Below are 8,528 nucleotides of genomic sequence, written 5' to 3'. Positions count from 1 at the left end.
AGTCTGTGCAAGAGGCAGCAGAAAGACTGTTTATGTCATTGCAAGTATCCTACCCAGATACACCCACCCTTCAAATGAAGGTTGCCTCTCCCAAGTTGTCACTGAAGGAGAATCTGTTCTTACTCAACCAGGATTGCCATTCTGCCAGTGTTTTCTTAAACTCTTAGAAGCTGTAGAAGAAAGTTAGTCTCATCTCATATCTGATCCACAGTTTGAGCCATTTAGCTGTGAATAACTATGCCTATTTTCCTAAATCAAATCACCATCAAAAGACAATGACTTGTCACCATTAAGGGCATTCAGAAGAGCGTGCTGTGTACTTTTGTAGGCAGTCCCAAAAAAGAGCTTTCAGGAAGGTTCCATGCATTTGCACCGTATTTGAAATACATGAATCGTGTCCTGTGGAAAGAATAGCAGCAACTCTTGGATGAAAAGTATGCTTAAGAAGGAAAGCCAGGCCCCTTACCTTACCCTTTACCTTGTGTGCTTGATCTGTGAGATTGGTGTTTGTGGCGGGAAGTGGATTTCAGGCCCTGGGTGTTTACAGTGTATATAATTGTCGTGTATTCATAGGGCTATGAAACAACACATTAAACGTGAGCGCCTTTCCCTTTAGATGAGTGCTTTTGGCCCCTTTGTAAATAATAAATAACACCATGAAAATTCAGTTGTAGATAATGGACAGCTGACTAAATAACAGTCACCACAATGCAGCTAGGATAGTGTTGTGGCTGTATTTGTGTTTTTTTTTATGGTCTCATCTTCAACTTTGTACATCCTGTATAAAATATGAATGTTTCCCAAATAAACTATGAATGTTCCCTTTATAAAATATATGAATGTTTCTGAGAAGAAACTCTAAATAGGCAAGAGGTTAACCTATTCAAAGGATACCAAATAATGGTTTAACTGGACAACTTTAAAATTAGTATAGAGGACAATCCTTTGCTATATTTTAGTGATCCACCAAGAATGAGAGAATATTATACAGATTATATAACATTCTTGTCTAGCCTTTCTGTCTGGTTGCAGTTTGTTTTTTGGGGTGGTTTTTTTTGTTTCATTTGGTTTTTAACTTCAATAAAAACGTGCATCTTAAATGGCACCTGAGTTTTGCAAAGATTCCCCCCCCCTTTTTTTTTTTTAAATTTGAGTTAGTGAAAGAAGGGATATGAATGTCTTGATCTAGCAGTGCATGTATCTCTGTACATCTTTACGGGAGGAGACTGCCCATCTTTCTCACATAGAGTGATTGCTGGATTCCAACTGCTTATCCTTTGGTTGGCTCCTTAGGCACGACACCACCAGAGTTCTGTATTTATGAATTAATTTTTTTTCTGTCACCAAGAGGTTACTCCAGTATCTCAGGGACTCTTAACATCTCTGGTGGTATTGTCTATAGGGAGTTACACTACTAACCCAAAGGTGTCACCTCTCTGGTGGTTGAAATCCACCAGCCACTTTGTAGGAGAAAGATTGTTTGCCACCCTTCAATATTTATTTGGAGTTTGTTGTCTACCCACACCACTCAATGTTTTCTCTTGGGGGAGTTTTGATCTAAGGTGTTCTTCCAGTGTGTTTGGGCATCAAATATCTCCTCAGACCTGTGGTTCTATAATGCTTGGCAGCTGTAGGCCCTATAAACAGCTCTGGGGGACCTAAGTTCCAGGCTGTTGAGAGATGCTTTAGTGGGAAGGGCTGATGGGTGAATGATATGTAACACTGTAATAGTTCCCAGGAGAAACCCTTGGTCAGACACAGGTTGGACAAGCAGATTGTGGCTGAGCCAGATTCACCTGCAGCTCAGTCAGGTGGCCAGAGTGGCTTCCAAACTAGAATTGGCTGGACCTCTTCAGCCCTTATGCTTAGGCAATAATTGCTTCCTTGCTCAAAAGGGGCCACTAAAGCGGAAAATAGTGTCCGTTGATACTGAGTGAATTTGTCAAGTACACAGTGTCCTAGGAGTGAGGCTGAATCCTGCAGGGAGAGAATGAGAACAGCTTGCTCTCCAGTGTTTCTTCTCAGTATGTTGGAAAGTGTTTTTAAGCCCTAGCATCCCCCAAGCTCAAGTTCACATGCCTGTTCTCCTTTGGTGAGCTCTAAATTGGCAGTCTTAGTGGTACCTTCCCAATAGGTTTGCTGTGACTCATAATTTATGAAGATGAAGTGAGATAATGCACGTAAAGTACAAATGAGTGCAATCTGGCATGTCAAAAGTACCCTGTAAATGTTCGCTGTCATTTTAACTGGCTCTGAGTTCCAAATTTATGAGGTGTGAACACAGGGCAAACAACTCAGTTGGTTTTCCTGAGCCAGCCAGTCCTGATCTCGGTTTCCCAAGGACATATGGCTGTGACTGAGGGACTGAACTGACCAGAACTTGGGGCACAGTGAGCTTGCTCCAGGCCCATCACATGCACATAGGACCTCAGTGAGCTCTGTGGCAGACCTGGGTCTCTTCCTGAACCACAGGAGGACTTAGCTTCAGCGAGCAGGAGGCATCTTCTCCCTGAGCTTCGTTTCCATTCAAGTAGAGCTCCTCTTCAGGGAAAGATGCCATGCTTCGGGGCCCCCTAGTGTAAAGCCAGTGTAGCATAAGGCCCACTTTTATGCTCGACAGTGTTAAAAGTTACAGTGCTACCTTCCTTTCTGCACTGCTGTAGGTTTCTATTTCCCAGTTACTGCAAAAAGCAAACCTGTCCCCTTAAGTGCTTGCTGACGCGCTGGGCTGATTTTCTTTTCCCACTCTTAAAGCCCTCCACTTGAAACCAGAGCCAGAGCCCAGGAAGGAAGAGTCTGCTAAGCCTGGGCAGTTTGACTTTGTCCCCTGCTCAGTGGATGAGACACAAGACCCAGGAAAGGAGAAATGCACTGTGCCAGAATGTTTAGGCCTTAAAATGGCTACACCAGAGGACCCTTTGCCATGCTGTTCATTGGTCAGGAGCTGCCTTCTCTGAGAAACTCAGCCCTGTCCTGTGCCCTCTCACACCTCCATGTGACTTGGTGCTTCTGGCACTATGTGCCTGTTTATCACCACCTACAGAGTTCTCTCTGCTTTGGGTTTAGACAGACAGCTTGTCTGTGCTCTCATGATGTATGCTGTGCTTCTAGCACATGCAATGCTACAGCATATACTCCAGAAAGCCTTCCTTTCTAGTGTCCGTGTCAAGTACGAGGGGTGCGGGTGGGTTCTGAGAGCTATGGGCCATTCTGTAATTTTCCATTCATCCCGAGAAACTCAAGACCAGATAAGACTCTTCCTCTGGCTGCAAATAGCTTGGATGCTGCAAGCGCGTCTGGGGAACTCCCCTGCCAGGTCTGGGGGTTTGCTCTAATGTGGGCTTCACTGTGGTAATGAGTCACTTTGTCAGCTTGACAGTGTACAGTTTGAATCCACCAGCTACTCCGAGGGAGAAAGATAGTGTCCCGGGTGCCTCAAAAAACCCTGTGGGGGGGGAAAAAAAAAACACCAAAAAAAAACCCTGTGGAGGGTCAGCTATGGATCTGTGAGGGCACTCAACAAAGACAGGCCTCTTACTTTGTCCAGTAGCTCCTCTGGAGGCCAAGCTTTTTTGAGTGTACGGACTGCAGCCTGGAGCAGATGGTAACAACATGTGCTAGGGGCTCTGCCAGTCATTTTCTAAAACTGGACTTGTCAGGGCCTTCCTGCCAGTCTTTCCTCTCGAGCTGAGGACATTGCTTTTTATGTTTGCTTCCAGTTTTCCACACCTTTGACTTGTCTTCATCTTCACTCAGCATACTGGTTGATCATCTTTAAGCCTCACTCAGAAACATCATTGTTGTTGTTATGTGATGTCGAGTCGCTTGCAACTCATAGTGACCCTATGTACAACAGCCCTAAACTCTGCTCTGTCCTGTGCCAATCTCATTGTCTCCGATACACCCATCCCGATTACCCCAGTCACTGAATCAGTCCACTTCCTAGAGGGCCTTCCCTTCCTGCGCTGTCCCTTCACCCTACCAAGCATGATGTCCTTCTCCAAGGACCAGTCCTCCTTAAGACATGTCCAAAGTACGTTAGACGGAGCCTAGGAATCCTTGCCTCCAAGGTTTAACCCTTTCTAGGATGAATCTGTTTTCTTGGCGGTCCAATACTCTTCTTCAGCACCAAAGCTCAAAGGCATCAGTTCTCCTATCCTCCCCAATAATAATGTGATGTGTTTCTAGCTCTTATTGTATATCAAGTACCATGGCAAATTTTCACAGTGCCTGACACTCCAAATTTGATAGTTCCTGTGTGTCCCTCCTCTCTATTTCAAATAAGCTAAAGGAGCTCTGGGATCCTTTAACTGGGCTGCTAATTTTAAGGCCTGCAGTTTGATTCCACCAGCAGCTCCAAGGAAAGGGATGAGTAATCTCCTTTAAAGATAGACAGATTCAGGAACCCAGTGTAAGGATGCCAAGTCAGAATCAACACCAATAGTTTGGATTCAGATAAGCCAATTTTGCAATCTGAGTTAGCTGAAAAAGACCTGTGTGAGTAACATGCCATCCTTTTCATTGACAAGCACAGCGTCCCATTTTACGATCTTAGCTGGTGTTTGCACAATCTCATAGGAACAGCAAACATTGAGGGCATTGCAACCTTAAGCGATTTGGATGTATTTATACCTAACTGGCTTAAGCAAAGACATAGCCAGCACTTACCAGTCAAAGTGAGTGGTTTGTCCTTAAATTTTAGGGTAATAGAAGCCAGTACAGATGGAAAGACTGGGATGCTGGCAGACATGGTGGTCCTTTACACTATGGTAACCTTTCTGAGAAGAGATGTCCTCTGAAAGGCAAAACTAAACATACCTTTCCCGCCACCAAAAGAGGTTCCCTGCTCACTCTTAGTGGAGAACAGGCCTTAAACATTCATTTTAGAACTACTCATTTCTGGTTCTTTTTGTAAAGAAAATAGTCTCAAAGGTTATTAGGGTCTTCTAATTGCATTCTTTGGAATGCAATTTGGAACAGCAGAATCCATTTATAAAGTTAACATCCAAGAGTAAAAGGCATGGCTAAGGTTATTTTTTTTTTTTTAAATGAGGTCCAGTAGAAGATTCTAACATGAACAAGGATGGGTGGTGTGTGGCTGGTCTTATATGCTCATGTTAAGTAATGCACTCTGCCCTGAAACGGATCATAGGTCCCATTTCCCAGTTGTCTGGGGGAAAGCCACCTGTTCTCCTTAAATGAGCTCCCTCATTCCTAGTCCTCTCACTATTGGAATCAAGAGTTGCTTTATGCAGTATTATGACATTGATATCATCCAAGCACTAGAATAAAAACCAATTAGTTGCCAGACTGGCCATCCCTTACTCACTGTGAGGTGGTGTTTTGTTTGCATAACTCCGTGGTAGTCGAGACGCTTAGAGGTAAGTTGTGCGGCCAACTTTAAAGCACATGGTTTCAATCCACTAGCTGCTTTGTGGGCGGAAAATGGGTAATCTCCCATGTGGTGTGACTCACTGCCTCTGGAAACCCACTGGAGGGTCAGCTGTGAGTCAGTTCTAACCGGACAGTGCAATTGGCCTTTTGGGTTGCACTCATCCCATCCTCGCCAGTCATCCATGAAGCCAAAGGAGCAAGAGTACTGCAAGGTGCCGGGCCTGCCATGAACAATTCTTCCACCCAACGCTGCCTTTCCTTGAAGACAGATGGAGACCGAACTTCCATGCTGGGCCCACTCACATGACCTTTCCTTCTTTCATGGCCTGTTCTTCAGGTACCTCAATGTTTTTTCAGTCTCTGCCTTGCTTTCCACAGTGCCTCATTAAACAGTTGGCACACCCAAAAAGGTAATTTGGGGGCCAAAGACAAACCTAAGGAGCCCCCTGGGGCGTGCCCCCTTTCCACCAGGCTTGTTTCCGCCCACCCTCTTTATGCAGCCACTCTGTGGCTTGGGGCTTCTCTCTCGGGGATAGAACTAGGGAAACCCTGAGTTGCAGGAACTTAGAAGCACAGGCTCAGGGACAGCCTGCCTGCCTTGGTCATATAGATCTTGGACAGCAGAAGTCAGTGCGGGGGCCCCAGGTGCCTGGGTCAAAAGGTGGTCCTGGGAAGAACAGTGATTGCTAACCTTGGTTGTACATTAGAAATCACCTGTGGAACTTTGAAAACTGAATGCTTGGGCTCCACCCTTGACATTTTAAATAGGAACTGTTAGGAGTTATAGGTAGTTGAGGTCCTCAAGGTGATTCCAAAGTGCAGGGAAGGTGGAGAACCAGGGCTTTGTTGAGTAAAACAAGGCTAAGCACTGGAGCAAGGTACACCTCACCCAGAGCAGTCTCCTTAGCAGTAAACAAGGTGAGGGGAAGAACCTTGAGGGACAAGTAAGATCCAGAAAAATTCTGGTCAAACATCTTGAACTAGAGTCTCACTGTTAGGACAAGCAATATGTCTTTTCCTACTAGTTTCTTGGTAAATATAAAATTAAAACCATTTTAATGTGACTATGGGAGCATAGTGTCAAGAAGCTGCACTGCAATCCCAAAGGCACATCATTCAAATCCACTAGCTGCTCCATGGGAAAAAGATGGGCGATTTACGGCCTCCGAAAAACCTGCTCGAGGGTTATCTGTGAGTCAGTTCTGATTTGATGGCACACAAGAATTAGAAACTTAAATACGGCTTTTCTCTTGGACAACACTGCTAAGATAAATGGACACATGAATCATGACACGGGACTCTTCATGGACTGTAAATTCTGATTCAGAGGGTTTGATGACTAGAGTGACAGAAGAATCGAGGCCTTTGAGTTATGGTGTTGGAGAAGAGGACTGACTATCCTGTGGACTGCCAAAAGAACAAATATGTTTTGGTGAGAGTGCAAATAGGGTTCTCCATAGAGCAAGGATGGTAAAGCTGAATCTCACATACTTGAGCATGTGGTTAGAAGGGGGCAGTGCTTGGGAAAGGACATCATGCTTGGAAAGATGGAAGGTCAGCATGATAGGAAGATCCTCAAAATACGGATTTGACACAGTTATTTAAACCGATGGGTTTAAGCATATCAGAGATCATATCACAGCTCTCGCTCGTATGGTTGCTATGAGCCGTAGTTGACTCAATGGCACCTACCAACAAGAGTCAGCATTTGTTAGCAGCTCCCAGGGTGATGCCAGATGCAGTGGTAACATCAGCACAGGGCTTTGGAGTCACAGTAAGCACTAAACATTGTTTAGGGAGCTCTGGTGGCCAGTGGTAAGGAGTAGCACTGCCAACTCAAAGGCAGGCATTTTAACCCACCAGCTGCTCTGTGGGATAAAAATGAACAGTCTCCTCCCACATACTTTACAGCCTCTGAAAACCTGCTGGAGGGTCAGCTGCACTTAATGGCACATAACAAAGGTTCTTTGGCATGGTGCTTATCAGACAGGTCTGTGAGAACACTCAGTATCATTGACATTCTTTCTCAAAGGGCTTCAACAGGTAACAACAGAACATGCAAACCCGTGGTTCCTAACCCCAGACTAAGGTGCACCTGATCCCATCCGTGAGATTTTCAGTTGCTTCCTATGTATCTGAAAACTGAACAGTGCAGAAGGAAAACTTTGGTGCCTCTGAGTTGCAGTGTTGACAGAATATTGAATGTATCATGGACTGTCCAAAAAACAAAGTCTTGTCTTTGAGGAAGTTAACTATCATGCTCCTTAGAAACAAGGATGGTGAAACTTAAGTCTAAATTAGGGCATATTATCAGGCGTGACACTCCTTGGATAAAGGAAAGTCAAGGGCCAGTGAAACAGAGGTAGACTTTCAACTCTGGGTTGCACAGTGACTATAACAATGGGCTTGAGCATGATGGAGATTGTGATGACGTTCACGTTCAGATCTGTTGTTTATAGGGAGGCTGAATCATAGTCGACTTGACAGAACCTAACACCACCATCACCCCTCCTCTGACAGCAAATATTTACGTCGCTTGTTAAAGATACACTGCCTGAATCAGCCACAATTGAGGTATGCCTCTTCCACAAACTGCTGCCAAGCACTTGGTACTTTCTTATCCAGGCTGAGAGCCATATTCTTGCTGATTCTCCAGAAACATCTTCCTCATGTTTTTAAAACTAGGGAAAGAAACTGCTGGGAAGGGTAGAAAAGCTCTTTCTTAAAATCCACCTATTTTTTAAATCATACAGAAAATGCAAGAAGCTACAATCAGAAGAGATAATGAAATATGAATCTGAAGGTATCAGCACCTCAGCTATAACTGGCTCCCATCCGTGTTCCAACACTTGCCTTTGTTGTTGTTATGTGCCGTCGAGTGGCTTGCGACTCAGCGACCCTATGTACAACAGCCCTAAACTCTGCTCTGTCCTGTGCCAATAGCACTCTCTCTGACACTCCCATCCCAATTATCCCAGTCACTGAATCAATCCACCTCACAAAGGCCCTTCCTCTCCTGCGCTGTCCCTCCACACTCCCAAGCATGATGTCCCTCTCCAAGGACCGGTCTCTCCTCACAACATGTCCAAAGTATGTTAGACGGAGCCTCAGAATCCTTGCCTCTAAGGAGCCAC

This window comes from Elephantulus edwardii, unplaced genomic scaffold (assembly GCF_000299155.1).
Source record: "Elephantulus edwardii isolate Elephantulus edwardi_28Jun2011 unplaced genomic scaffold, EleEdw1.0 scaffold00140, whole genome shotgun sequence".
Classification (NCBI taxonomy): Eukaryota; Metazoa; Chordata; class Mammalia; order Macroscelidea; family Macroscelididae; genus Elephantulus; species Elephantulus edwardii.
This window is presented reverse-complemented; position numbering follows the sequence as displayed.